At 39.2% G+C, this 15,730-nt stretch overlaps 1 long non-coding RNA gene across 1 annotated transcript; it reads right to left on the reverse strand.

Annotated features, from left to right (window-relative positions):
• Window positions 1-1,796: 1,796 nt before the first annotated feature.
• Window positions 1,797-10,644, reverse strand: LOC140718204 (uncharacterized). Its single transcript, XR_012096648.1, has 5 exons — window positions 10,467-10,644; window positions 10,262-10,359; window positions 9,886-9,912; window positions 2,008-2,185; window positions 1,797-1,899 (listed from the first exon to the last, which is right to left on the reverse strand). It is a non-coding gene; the product is annotated as an uncharacterized lncRNA (long non-coding RNA).
• Between the last annotated feature and the right edge of the window lie 5,086 nt (window positions 10,645-15,730).

The raw sequence follows: 15,730 nt of genomic DNA on the forward strand, positions 1-15,730 counted from the left end.
AACATCTAAGACCGTAAAACTTTTATTTTGATGTTGACTCAACGTATCTCCTCTCCAAACTATTTCTAACAGTTTGTTAACATTGAGCACTTCATCTGTTCAATTCCTACCAAATACAGTTTTGAGAGTGGTAAGTCTTGGTGTCCTGAACAGACAGACCTCTTCAGTATTACAGTGCTTAATTGTAATACTAAAGAGGTCTGTTAGGTCAAGATACTAAATATTAATCGTTATCTGTCCCTCTCTCAGGGACTTCTGTAGATATGTCTACATAATGCACATTGCACCTGGTAGCACATGGGTCTGGTGAGGTTCTTTTCAAGCAGCAGTCAATCTCACCCACTTGGACCTGGCAATAGGTGAAGGCAACAGCATGAGATGTCACTAGACAATTGTGATTCCTGACAAAGACTGATGTAGATAATGAAGGACAGGTAAAAAAGATGATTTAAATGCATCTATTTGCTTCAGAAGGAAGTGTCTTACGACCATACTGTTATTACGCTGTAACTGCGTCTCAGGTTTATTAACGTTAATCAGCTCTTCAAACTAGCCATGGTGTTGCTTGATGGAGCTTTTGTACTGTAGTCAAAATTTGCACTATTTAGAATGGGAAGGATATACTCACTGGAAGCTGTAGTGAAACTTGCACATAAAAGCAGGAAGAAAATTATTCATTTAATTATACTTTGAAAAGTGTTGACAGTTATTACAGATCAGCCATCACCCAGCACGGATGGAGAGCGTGCAAGGGAGGTAGCTGGATTCGAACTGGGGACCTCTCTCCCCGAAGTCCAGCACTGATGCCACTACACTACGAGAATTACATTAATACTCAATACACATTCTGGAGATACTCATCTGCTGTCTAGGTTGAGCACAATAGACATGCAACAATATTTTGTATCAGAATACAATACATCAACTTGCATTTGAGACCCCAATGTGTTACGGAATCAATGATGTGCTTCTCACTTTCCTTTACCCCCCATGTCCCATGATGGCTGATGTGAAGATCTGTTTCTCCTCAGCTCCAGAACCGGTCCTGACCCCTTCACAAATGCCGTTGTCCACCCTGTTCTCAACAAAGCTCCAGCTTTCCGTATTACCAGCAGATCATCAGAATCAGAATTGTCATTGTCATTCAAATTCTTGTCCACGTTTACTATATCTCCTTCAATCAATACTTCCTCCTCAGTTCAGACATAGTCTCTCTATGAATACTTCAATATGCACGATCAGACATTATTTGTGACAAGTACAATCTGCACTCCTCTGCCTTCAATAGATGTGAAATGGTATCTACAAACCTGTCAGTGGCATGTGTAATGCACTTGGGAAATAAGTTGTGGGCAGTTTAGGTCTCAGGAAGGATCAGCTGTCTTTGGCACTGGAGCAGATAATAAAGGAGGTCTTTTCTCTTGAAGGATTCTTTTTACATGGTTACATGGAAGTGAATATGGATAGCAATAGTATGAGGGTAACAGACGGGTTGATCAGCTCAGACTGCATTAAATCAGCTAAAGGTCCTCCTCTTATTCTAAAACATATGTTCTGAATGCTATACACGAGGAAATCTGCAGACGCTGGAAATTCAAACAACAACACACACAAAATGCTGGTGGAACACAGCAGGCCAGGCAGCATCTATAGGGAGAAGCACTGTCGACGTTTCAGGCTGAGACCCCCCGAAACGTCGACAACACTTCTTCCTATAGATGCTGCCTGGCCTGCTGTGTTCCATCAGCATTTTGTGTGTGTTGTTTTCTGAATGCTGTAACTTGCATTTACCCATACTTACAAAATGATTTAGGGCAGGTGAATCGTATTCTGTAATCTTCACAGCTCTGATCACTTTGATCGGTGTTCTTACAGAAGAATCCACGAGCCACATTACACCTGTTCACCACAGAGAAGGAACATGTAATGGAGTCATTGATGAAGCTATTAATGTTCTTTGGAATGAAGTAATATTTGTGAAACAATGTGAGCAGCTTTGTTACGTACGGTTCAACAACGTCTCCAGTCTCTGAGGCTGGAACCCCTGATGTTGTCTCCACCTCACAAGCGCTTGGATAAAGGCAGAGGCGGTCGGAAAATCTAATATATAGATTGTGAAAAGTTTCATAATCTCCCTCGCCTGATGGGTCATCAATGTTAAACCATTCAGTTTTGCATATTTTGGCTGAAGTTGAGAAAAAAACATTAAAACTTTACATTAATAGTGAACACATTTTCATGGAACTTACATGCTGACATTGTCATGCATAGCATAGAGTTTGTATCAAAATATATCAACTTGCAGATGAGACCACAATATGCTAGTGATAAATGATGCACTGCTCACTTTTCTTTACTCTGTCTGTCCCATAGTGACTGATGGGACTGTTTCCACTCAGCTCCCAGAGCAGGTCCTGACCCTTTCCAACAAGACAAGTTCTGTACTGGATCTGCTGTTGAAGAATGAGCCTGGCCATGTGACCGAACATTCAGTGGGTGAGCAGTTAGGGAAAACTGACTACAATTGGTGAATTTTTAAGATAGCTATAGTTAAGGTTAAGCCTGAAACTTATGGGAGAGTACTAAATCAGAGCAGGGCAAATTCAGGGAGCATTAGGCAGGAAATATGGTCAGTGAATTAGGAACAGCATTTTTGTGCATTTCCATATCCAGCCTGTGGAGTGTGTTTAAAGACCAACTTCCAAGTACAGGACAGGTATAGTATGTTCCTGTCAGAAGAAAGGACAAAGATGGTAATGTAAGAGAACCTTGGATATTGAGAGAGGTAGTGAATTAAAGGCTCAGGAAGCTAAGATCAAACACAACCCTTGAGGATTATAAGTAAGCCATAAACAAACTCAAAAAATTAGAAAAGCCAGAAGGAGGCATGAAAAATCATTGGCCAAGAGGAATAAAGAGCATCCTCAAGTATTCTATACACACATCATGAGGAAGAGGGTAAGTGGGGAGATGTTGGATCTCTCAAAGTGCACTGAAGTGGATAAGTCCATCGCGTCCGATTGAATATGTCGCCAGGTTCAGACATGGCCCAAGTGTGGAGTGAGAGATACTGAAACAGGTTGATAGTTCACAGAACTTAACGCAAACAATGTTAAAAGCAAAAGAAAACAATAAACGTTAGGCCAAGCAGGGCCATTGACTAAAACTCTCGAATGGAAAACGAAGCCTACACTGCGGCTGAAAAGAACAACTAAGAATAAAACGAATATCGCTAGTTTTCAGAGTCAGTTGACTCGATAATCCAATTTCTCAGGCTAAGCGGAAAGTAGATACCCCCAGTCTCGACAAATATTAGGGGTAGGATTTATGAGCATTTACAAAACCACGTCCTAATTAGGGAGAGCCAGCATAACTTTGTGTGGGGAAAGTCGTGTCTTACTAAATTGATTGATTTTGTTAATGAGGTGACAAATGTGACTGAAAAAGGTAGAGCTGTGGATGTTGTGTATAGGACATCTAGTAAAGTGTTTGACAAGATCCCTCATGGCAGTGTTTAGTGTCACCTCTAGTAAGGAGAGGTTATTGAAAGGACAGGATTGTAGTCAACAGAATGAGTTGCAATTAGAAGTTAGACAAAATCGAAAAGTGTGAATAGGTTTTATATTTGAATGCATATAGTACAACGTTTGTATATGGAGTAAGTTAGATGAACTTGTAACACTGTTACAGATTGGCACATATAAGCCTGTGTGCATCACTGAATCATGGCTGAAATAGATTATAGCTGGGAACTTAACATCCAAGGATACACATTGTATTGAAAGGACAGAGAGGTAGGCAGATGGGATGGCGTGGCCCCATTGTTAAAAAATGAAAATTGAATTAGAAATAAGTGACAGGATCAGAAAATGCTTAATCATGGCTGGAGCTAAGAACTGCAAGTGTGAAAAGACCCTTATGGGAGTAGTATACCAACCCTCAAATAGCAGTAAAGATGTGGTCTATAAATTACAGCTGGAGATAGAAAATGTGTTCCGAATTAGCAATGTTACAATAGGCATGTGAGATTTCAATAGGCAGGTAGATTGGGAAAATCAGGTTGGTGCTGTACCCCACAAGGGGGAGTTTCCAAAATGCATATGAGATGGATTTTTGGAGTAGTTTGTGGTTGAGCCCACCAGAAGATCAGATATTCTGGAATGGGTGTTGTGTTATGAGCCGGAATTGACTAAAGAGCTTAACATAAAGGAACTCTAAGAGGCAAGTGATCATAATATGATAGAATTCACCCTGAAATTTGTGGAGAAACTAAAGTCAGATGCATCAGTATTTAAGAGCAGCTTAAGGGAATTACAGAGGCATGAGAAAGGAAATTGCCAAAAATGATTGGAAACAACACTGGCAGGGATAATGACAGAGCAGCAATGGCTGGAATTTCTGAATGGAATTCGGAAGGTGCAGACTATATACATCCCAAAAAAGAAAAAGGCAAAGCCAACCCAAAAGCCAAAGAGAGAGCATATAATAGAACAAAAATTAGTGGGATGTTAGAGGATTGGGAAGCTTTCAAAAACAAACAGAAGACAACTAAAAAGTTCGTAAGCAAGAAAATATGGAACACAGAAGTAAGCTAGTCAAAAATATATTAGTGGACCATAAAAGTTTCTCCAGATACATAAAAGAAGCGAGACTGGATATCGGACTGCAAGAAAACGATGCTGGAGGGGTAGTTGTGGGGACAAGGAAATGGCAGATGAACTGAACAGGTATTTTGCATCAGTTTTCACAGTGGAAAACACCAGTAGTATGCTGGAGGTTTGAGACTATCAGGAGGCAAGTGCGTGAAGTTGCCATTATTACTGAGAAGGTTTGTGGGAGAGGTCTGAAGGTAGATAGGTCACCTGGACTAGATGGTGTACACCACAGATGACTGAAGTGGTTGTGGAGGCATTAGAAATAATCTTTCAAGAATCACTCGATTCTGAAATGGTTCCAGAAGACTGGAAAGTTGCAATGTCACTCCACTCTTCAAGAAAGGAGAGAGGCTGAATAAAGGAAATTATAGGACAATTAGGCTGTCCTCGGTGGTTGAATGATATTGGAGTCGATTGTTAAGGGTGTGGTTTCAGAATACTTGGAGGCACATGATAAAATAAACTTTAGTCAACATGGTTTCCTCAAGGGGAAATCCTGCCTGACAAATCTGTTGGAATTCTTTGAAGAAGTAGCAAGCAAGATTGACAAAGGAGAATTGGTGGATGTTGTGAACTTTGATTTTCAGAAGGCTTTAGATAAGGTGCTACACAGGAGGCTGCTTAACAAGTTAAGAGCCCAACGTGTTACAGGAAAGATACTAGCATGGCTAAAGCAGAGGCTGATTGGCAAGGGTCAAAGAGTGAAAATAAAGGGAGCTTATATCTGGTTGGTTGCTAGTTATTAGTGGTGTTCTACAGGGTTGTGTAGTGGAAACACTTCTTATGTTATATGTTGATGAGTTGGATGATGGAATTGATGGCTTTGTTGCAAAGTTTGTGGATGTTACAAAGATAGGTAGAGAAGCAGGTAGTTTGTGAAAGTAGAGATGCTACAGAATAACTTGGGCAGATTAGGACAGTGGGTAAAGAAAAGGCTGATGAAATACAGTGTCAGAAAGTGTATAGTCATGCACTTTGGTAAAAGAAATGAAAAGGTAGACTATTTTCTAAATTGAGAGAAAATACAAAAAGCTGAGGTGCAAAGGGACTTGGGAGTCTTGTGCAGAAGTTCCTTTCCCTTAAAATACTGTTCACAGTAAAGACTGGGAGCTATTGACCCACTTCAGCGTCTCTTTCTCCACACTTAAGTCATATCCATGTATGACACTTGAAGTATTGTGGGCAGATTCAGGTCCCTATCTGAGAAAGGTTGCACTGACATTGGGGAGGGTTCAATGGAGGTTTACAAAATTAATTCCAAGATTGAACATATAATGAGCATTTCATGGCTCTGGGCCTGTACTCACTGGAATTCAGAAGATAGAGGGCTGACCTTATTGAAAACTATCAAATGTTGTAAAGCCTTGATAGAGTGGATGAGGAGAGGATGTTTGCTATAGTAGCAGATTCTAAGACCAGAGGGCACTGCTTTGGAATAGAGGGGCTTCCTTTCAGAATGGAGATTACGAGATTAACAGAACATTCTGTTTTTAATTCTTTCAACAGTGGGAAAGTATACTGTCTGTCTACTCTAAGCCTTTCATTATCTTATAAACCTCTATCAGATCCTCACCCAGACTTCACTGCTCCACTTAAGGTGAGAGGAACTAATTTGAAAAATGATGTGAGGGGCATGTTTCTTTTACACAGTGTGGTAGGTGTCTGGAATGCACTGCATGGGTTGGTGGTAGAGGGTGATACATTAGGGACATTAAAGAGATGTTTAGATGGGCATATGAATGTAATGAAAATGGGAAGACATAGACATTGTGTAGATAGATGGATTAGTTTGGTTGAATATCTGAATATTCATTGGTTGATTATAACATTGTGGGCAAAAACGTCTGTTCCTATGCTGTATTGTTCTATGGTCTGTGTTCTATGTTTAACTCCTGTCATCCATAAACCTCCAGCTCTGGAAATTACCAGTGGATCGTTAATCTCAAAATTGTCACTGTCTCCCAAATTCTTGTCTATATTTCCTGCATCTCCTACCTGCTCCAGTCAAATATCATCTCAATACTTTTGTGGGTCTTAAGCAGTTCACTATTTGTGCCAAGTATAATCTGTCCTACTTTGCCTTCATGATGATGACATCAACTCAGGCCTGAGAAGCCAGTGTCGGGCATTTTTGTGCTTTACAACACACGGAACGAAAGACTGTGTGGCGCGCCACTCCTCACACAGGACATTTCGCAGTATATTTTCTTTTATTTTGCAAGTTGCAAGCACAGCACTCAAACCGGCGTGGATGGAAAGCGTACTCGGGAACAGCCTGACTGGATTTGAACCCGGGAACCTCTGTTCCGGAGTCCAGTGCTGATGTCACTGCGCCACCAGCCGACAACTGATGTGAAATGCAATTCACAAAGCTACCAATGTCATATGGAAAGGAAATGGATAACAAGTGCCAAAATGAGCGAGGTGGAGTAGGTAGTAAGGAGGGTCTTTTCTCTACACAGATAGTATCTGCATGCATACATACTGAAGTGAAAGAGGAGATACCAAAAAACTAATACTGAACATTACTGCTCTCCTCACTCATGATAGTCACAACCTGTCCCTGAGCTCCATGTCCTCCTCCTTGGTAGTTATTGATCCAAAGTGCAAACTTACATAGTTCCTCACCTACATGATTAGTCTCCAGGTACAATTTCACTCTGTTGTAAAGGTAATACTATCTGTCCAGCTACCTTCTTGTTTATAATGTTTGCATTAAATCCTTAGTATTTACCTTAGTTATTCTCACCAAGGATATTTTTGACAATGCTTAGACCTCATGATTCTCTGTTAACACAATTCCATGTTTCCTTCATATTCCGCAGGAGCCAAACTGATTTTAGCTGCCGAAACCTTACATATGTTTCCTTTGGATTTCTGCCTAAATTTACATCTGGTCCTTTTGTCTAAGGATCCCACAAACCACAAATCGCATCTTTGTTCCTCACAGGAATATTTTGGCCTGTGTTCTTACCAGTGGTGCTTTAATGACTCTCACATTTCATATTTGGACTAGCCCAATAGCACCTACTCGATATCTACTATCCCCAGTCGCATCTTCATGCAGTTCTTTCTAGCTTTTTCCATTTTAGTCATTTACTCCCAAGGTCCAATCTTTGGTATTTCCCAAACAGTCAGTATTCAACAAATAGCTTGCTTTTCTCTTTTGTGCACAGATGTGAGTGTCTTTCCATTTCTCTACATTTTACCCAACCTGCAAGTTTCCCGCCATGCTGTGAGTTTGTATAAAACCTCTTCCAGCTTTGTTAGCATCTACTTCAAGTTTAATTATTGTATAACCTTATATGAATATGGTTAATGAAGCAGCATATTTCCAGGGCCAAGGTGCAACACGTGTTACCAACGGCACACAACACATGCCGTGGAACAAGTAGCACATATGTTACAATTTCGGAAAAGTTCTGGCTCACTAGAGAGCAGTACTGAAAGGAGTCACCAGGTTCCAACCCAGTATGGATTCTAGCACTCCCCATGGAATTTCTCAAACATCGCCTCAGCAGACCCTCTCCTGGTTGGATGCAAAATGCACGCCCATGCATTTGGACCAGTTCTCGCCAATGCTGAGGCAACACAGCTCCACAGTATATCACATTACCAAAGTTCAACAGGGGCTTGCAATCCCAATAAAAACATCCAAGAAAATCACTCGCACCATGCACCATTATGGTACGACGGTATGCAACAAGTCTAGGTGAAAACAAAAGAGTGATACGCAACAAGTCCAGCTCCATTGCTATCAAACAATTCACTGATGCGACAGTCCTGCAGAAGTTTGCAGTAACGTGCGATCATAAAAAAAGATAGAAAGGACGAACAAAGACAAGTTTGATTGGACAGAGAGTGGCTGCTGCGGCTGAACTTGCTGCCATCTTACTGGAAATAGCAACTCACACTCAAAGCTCCAAGTTAAACATCAGGTGTCAGCATGATTTTCTTTCCAGCGATGTTGCGTAATTTCCACACAGGTGCGGAAACAACATCCTCACCGTAGCAGAGGAAGAGTTGAGGAGTGTTACTGGTTCAGATTCAGAACATGGCTTGTTCCACTATGCCAATGAAAAGGCAGGCATAGCTGGGTTAAACACGATCAGTTTGAACATGATCAGTTATTATAATGTGCACTGCAGATTGTACTGTTTGTAGCTTCAGGATGCTGATGGAAGAGAGAAATATATTGGAGTCTGAATGGTGTTGAGCTGCATAAGCATGAGGACTCCCATACCAGTGAGTAGTGAATAAACCACTGCATGTGTTCCTTCAACATTGTGATCAGAGGAGTGTGCTTGAAGTGTCAGAAGATGAACAAATGAATGCAGAACACACAGCTTCAGCTCAGTTCCTGATGCAAGGGTAGCAGCAATGTTATTGGTGGATGTCTCGGCTATGATAAATGTCTAGATATCCATGAAAATGGCTAGATTTTATTTATCATTGTGTTGTCCAATAATTGGCCCATTCTTGGGGATGTGTTACTTTACATCTTTTCCTCTCTGCTTTGTTGATTGCCCAGTTGGTCTGCAGACTCAACAATGCAGATGAGTACATAACCCTTTTGCTCCCTTTAAAATCAAGATTGACTCGTTCGTGATCCAATGGACAACAGCTAAGCCAGTGTTCATCAGAGACTGTTGATAAAACTTATGACTCTCGGCTTTTCTTCTACGTTGACTCAACATGACTGTTCTCAGTGGTATTTCTGCCAGGTTGTTGATGGAAGGTTCTGAGCACATCATATATTCGATAAATACTGAACTCTGTTTTTGAGTGTGGTGCTACCTGACCTCTTTGGAATTTAAATGCGTTTGCATTTTCTTCAATTCAGTCCCACCCACAGGGACATCTGTAAATAGATCTGTATGAAGCATGTTCTACATGGTAGTACATAGGTTGCTGGACGTTACTTTTAAACGGCAGTCAGTCTAAGTTGACCATCTGGAGATGATGACAGGTGAATGGAAAATACTGGTGCTAATTGGATTGTTGCAATTCCTGTGCCAGACTAACCCACAGAATGAAGGACTGGTTAATGATCAAAATGCATCGAAATGTTTGAGAAAGAAAGGCCTTACAGCCATATTGTTACTTGGTCATAAGTGTGATTCAACATAATTCACATAAAGGAGCTCTTAAAACACCCAGGAGAGGCTTGAAGTTGCATTTGAACATTAGTCAAAGATCTTCCTATTTATAGTGGACCGAATATACTCACATGTATCTGGAGTAGGAGGAGCAGCACCTAAAAGCAGAAATAAAACAATTCAGTTAATAACAATTTGATAATTATTGACAGTTTATATATGTCAATCATCACATGCCCATCTGTAGAAGTGTCTTCTCTTCTCACATGGGCCTCACCTGTCACCCAGTGTTTCAAGACTTTCTCAGACTCCAAGAAGTGTCAAACAAGGAGTGTTCAAGATATGGGTAACTGTATTTTTGGACAATACACAACTGAACATAGATACCTATAGTAAGATAGTGGGAGAGGGAATGATCAGCTCAGACCACAATAAATCAGCTAAAGGTCCATCTATCATTCCATAGCAGAAGTTCTGAACTCAATGACTTCCATTTTCCATACTTACAAAATGATGCAGGGCAGGTGAATCGTATTCTGTAATCTTGGCAGCTCTGATCACTTTGCTCGTTGTTCACACAAAAGAATCCAGCAACAACATTACACCTGTTGACCACAGAGTAGGAAGATGTAATGAAGTCATTGATCAAGGTATCAGTGTTCTTTGGAATGAAGTAAAGTTGTGAAACAATATATGCAGCTTTGTTACATACGGTTGAACAATCTCTCCAGTCTGTGAGACTGGAACCCCTGATGTTGTCTCCACCTCACAAGCGGTTGGATAAAGGCAGATGCCGTTGGGAAACTTTATACGAAGAAGGGTAAGAAGTTCATTATCTCCGTCCTCTGATGGGTCATCAATGTCAAACCACTCAGTTTTGCATGTTTTGGCTGTAGCTGAGAAAAAACATTAACACTTTACATTAATAGTGAAAACACATTTTGGTGGATCTTATCTGCTTACGTTGTCAAGCATAGCATACATGCATCAATACTTTCCATCAAAATGCATCATATCAACTTGCAGATGAGACCGCAATATGTCAATGATAAATGATGCACTGGTCACTTTCCTTTACTCTTCCTGTCCCACAATGGCTGATGGGACTGTTTCCACTCAGCTCCCAGAGCAGGTCCTGACCCTTTCCAACAAGACAAGTGTTGTACTGGATCTGCTGTTGAAGAATGAGCCTGGCCATGTGACTGAACACTCAGTGGGTGAGCAGTTTGGGAAAACTGACTACAACTGGTTAACTTTTTAAGGTAGCTATCATTAAGGTTAGGTCTAGAAAATGAGGGAGAGGAGCAGGGCAAATTCAGAGAGCATTAGGCAAGAACTAGGGACAGTTAATTAGGAAATGTGTTTTTGTCTGTGTTCACATCCAATTTGTGGAATGTGTTTTGTTACGTACCCGTGGGTATTTTGTACTTGTCACGTGACAGTGGTGTTGAAGCTATACCGGACTTAAGGTAATGGTCTTGTGATGGTGGAATGACGTCATTTTCCCGCCAGTAGAGGTCATGTGACAGGTTTTTTTTAAACAGGGTATAAAAGGAGGACTCCTCCCTGTGAGGAGGGGCAGTTCGTGGCTGGATTTGCCATTTCAACTCCATGTCACTGCGTGGTCCAATCTTATGATGCAGTTTGGTTGAAAGATGGAGTTTTATTTAATGCCTAAAATTTAAAAGGTCATTGCTGGCAGTTTCTTTATAATACTGCCAGCTAAAAGTCAGTGGAGAGTGAAGATCGGAGTTTGGGAGCTAAAAGATCGAGGAAAGTCGATTTTGACGGTGAAACAGGTTCGACCTTGTTTGATCCTCATTGGGAAGGAATTCGTTGGCTGTCCCTATGTTAATCCCTGTGAAATATAGCAGAAAGGTTTTGGGTACAGTTTTGTCAAGGAAAGGTCAGTGCCTTTAAGTCGTTTCATTTTCATCTTCGTAAATTCTCCGGGGAAAAGTAGTTCGACTGGAAATCGCAACAACACAACGTGAAAGAGAATTTAAATCGTCTAAAATGTCTCTCCTTTAATGGACTGTAAGCATTTTGAACTATTGCAGTACTACTTCGAAGAACTGTTTTTGCAACATCGCTTTAAGAACTGTTTTCGCTTTATTGCTTTAAGAATTGTTTAAGCTGCCGCACAGCAGCTGACTTCCGGTTATGTTAGATGTTTGTTTACTTTTGGGGGTTTGTTTTTCAGTGTTTAATAAATGTTTTATTTGTTATAAAAACCCTGCCTCACTTGTATATTTATTGTTGCTGAATCCATAACATAAATATGTGGGCTCGTCCGGGATGAATCATTTTTGAGTTTGAATGCTTGTTAAATTCTGAATCGGTGTTTTAGAAAAGGGGAATACTTGATTCTTTGGTTTGATTGGCTTGTGAGTGGTATTCGGCAACAATGAATATTGATGAGTTTCTGGCTTCACCAGACGCGGAGTTGTTAGCGAAGGCGAAAAAAACTGAGGTGTCTGAGCTAGCTAGTCGATTGGAACTTAAAAGTATTTCAAAGTGTACATTGAAGGCTCTAATACAGAGAAAAATCGCATCACACTATGTAGATTCGGGTGATTTTGATGAATCGATTTTAGAGTCGTTTCCAATAAGTAATCTAGAGATGCAGTTGCAAATCCAACAAATGAAGTTGGAACAAAGTAAAGCAGAATTGGAGCATTGTAGGTTAGAAGCTGATAATAAAAAAAGGGAATTTGAATATGTGATGGCGGAATTAAGGTCTGAGAATCAGTCTGCTGGTTCTAGAAAACCGCTTGTTGCTAGTCAAGAAATTAAATTGGTCCCTCCATTTAGTGAAACAGAAGTGGAAAGATATTTCCAACATTTTGAAACAATTGCTCAGATTTCAGAGTGGCCGAAAGATAAATGGTCAGTGTTGTTACAAAGTGTAATTAAAGACAAAGCACAAGATGTTTATACAGCTTTAACTGCTGTGCAAGCACTTGATTATGATATTGTGAAACAGCAGATTTTGAAAGCATACGAATTGGTCCCAGAGGCATATAGAGAAAGATTCAGAAGTTTGAAGAAGTCTGTGGAAAAAACTTAAGTGGAATTTGCCTATGATAAAGCTATGTGTTTTGAGAGATGGCTTTCCTCTAAAAATGTAAATGGGGACTATAATACATTGAAAGAGCTGATTTTAATGGAGGAATTTAAAAGAAGCATCCCTGTTGAAGTAAGGACCTACTTAAATGAGAGGGATACTGATACATTGCAGGACTCTGCTAGATTAGCTGATGAGTATGTTTTAATCCATAAGAATAAATTTCCTCAGGGCAGAATTTTTAAGAGGAAAAATAACACGGAGACTCAAGGTAAATCAGAAATTAAATCAGAAGTTAATGAGAAAGGAAAGGAGGAAGGAAAACCTGTGAAGGAAAGACAGTTTGGTCCTATTTGTAATTATTGTAAGAAACCTGGCCATGTATTAGCTAACTGTTTCTGATTGAAAAAGAAAAAGAAGGAAGCAGTCCCAGATGCCTGTGTGCAACATATTGAAGCACCTGTAAAATTACAGGGTTCGATAAACACAAATGAGGTTTTGTTAGAGTCTGACCAAGTTAAAAAGAGATATGATCATTTTATAACTGAAGGGTTTGTATCCTTGAAAGAAGGATCTACTCCGGTGCCAATAAAAATCCTTAGGGATACTGGAGCTTCTCAATCACTGATGTTAGACAGTGTATTGAAGTTTAATGAAGAGTCTGATACTGGTGAGGTAAATTACATACGAGGTGTTGGGAGTGATTTTATGCCTGTACATTTGCATAAAGTAAATTTAAAGTCAGGGTTAGTTACAGGATTTGTTAAAGTAGGATTACAGCCTAACTTACCTGTGAAAGATATTTCTTTATTGTTAGGTAATGACTTGGCAGGTGGACAAGTTTTTCCTGAAGTGCATTTGACAATGGAGTCAGAGGAACCAGAGATGAATTCTAACACAGATTCTTCCTGTGTTGTGACTAGAGCTATGGCTAAAAAGATTGATGCGCAGAATGAGGTTGTTACTCATGACTGTTCAACTCAGGTTTCGTGTTTTGAGGATGTGTCAGAGACTTTCTTACCTTCATTGTTTGAACAAGATTCTTGGAGTAAGTCTGACTATGAAAATTTATCTCTGTCTCGGAAGGAGATGATAGCAGAGCAGAGTAGAGACCCTGCGATTATAAAATTAAGAGAACAAGCTCTACCAGATAGTGAAATTGAGAAGGTGCCAGTAGGATATTACTTGGAAAAAGGAGTGTTGATGAGGAAGTGGAGATCACCTACAATTCCTGCAAGTGAGGAATGGAATATTGTTTACCAGGTAGTTGTCCCTAAAGTTTATCGAAATGAGATTTTGACTCATTTATTACTTACATTTATTCCATTTATTACTTACATCTTCGATTGAAAATCAATTAATGAAAACCAGATCTGATTTTTATATACATAGTGATAAATTAGGTAAACTGTTAGCTAATCAATTGAAGAATGCTTTGGTTAAATGCCAAATTATTAAGATTCATCAGCAGAATGGTGATTTGACAGTTAACCATGATGAGATAAACAAATCTTTTCAAGATTTTTATACCTCCCTGTATCATTCTGAATTCCCTCATGATTATATTATCATGTATGATTTTCTTGGGAAATTTAATTTTCCAAAATTATCATCAGATGATCTTTCAATATTAGAAACTCCTATTATGGATGCAGAAATTAAAGGGGGTATTTCCTCTATGAATTCTGGGAAAGCACCAGGTCCAGATGGGTATACAGTAGAATTTTTAAAATGTTTTTCCTCTACTCTTTCTCCTTGGTTCTGCAGGGTTTTTGAAGAAGCAATTAGATTGGGTAATCTGCCACAATCTTTTTATAGAGCTTCCATTTCTTTAATATTGAAGAAAGATAAAGACCCTACTGACTGTGCATCCTATAGACCAATATCCTTATTGAATGTAGATTTCAAGATCTTTTCCAAGTTACTGGCATCCAGGCTGGAGAAAGTATTACCTCAAATTATCTCGGAAGATCAAACTGGTTTTATTAAAAATCGCTATTCTTTTTTCAATGTTAGGAGATTATTGAATATTGTTTATACTCCTTCACATAGCACCTCAGAATGTGTCATTTCATTAGATGCAGAGAAAGCATTTGATAGAGTTGAATGGCCATACTTATTTACTGTGCTTGAGAAGTTTAATTTTAGTCCGACATTCATTTCCTGGATTAAACTGATATATCATACTCCAGTAGCCTCGGTTTTTACTAACAATCAAAGATCTCCCTTTTTTCGTTTATTTCGGGGTACGAGACAAGGCTGTCCTCTTAGTCCATTATTATTTGATATTGCTTTAGAACCCTTGGCAATTGCTATTAGAAAATCACCGAACATTTTTGGAATAACTCGTGGGATGGATATACATAAGTTATCATTATATGCAGATGATTTATTATAATTTATTTCTGATCCTGAGAAATCCATTCCTGCAGTTATATCATTGTTGGCTCAATTTAGTAATTTTTCTGGGTATAAATTAAATCTTAATAAGAGTGAATTGTTTCCTTTAAATAGACAGGTTCCAATTTATGGAAAATTACCTTTTAAATTAGTTAATGACCCTTTTATATACTTAGGGATTAAAATCACAAAAAATTATAAGGATTTTTTTAAGGTTAATTTTTTTACCCTTAATCGATCAGATTAATTGTTTGTTCACTAAATGGTCACCATTATCTTTATCTCTGATAGGTCAGATTAATGCTATTAAGATGATTATTTTACCCAAGTTTTTATATATATTTCAAGCGGTACCAATTTTTATACTGAAATCTTTTTTTGCTAATGTTGATTCAAAAATTTACTCATATATATGGCAGAATAAAAATCCTAGATTAGGTAAAAAATATTTACAGAAGGCAAGGAAGGAAGGTGGATTGGCATTGCCTAATTTTAGATTTTATTATTGG

Source organism: Hemitrygon akajei, chromosome 29, assembly GCF_048418815.1.
Source record: "Hemitrygon akajei chromosome 29, sHemAka1.3, whole genome shotgun sequence".
Lineage (NCBI taxonomy): Eukaryota > Metazoa > Chordata > Chondrichthyes > Myliobatiformes > Dasyatidae > Hemitrygon > Hemitrygon akajei.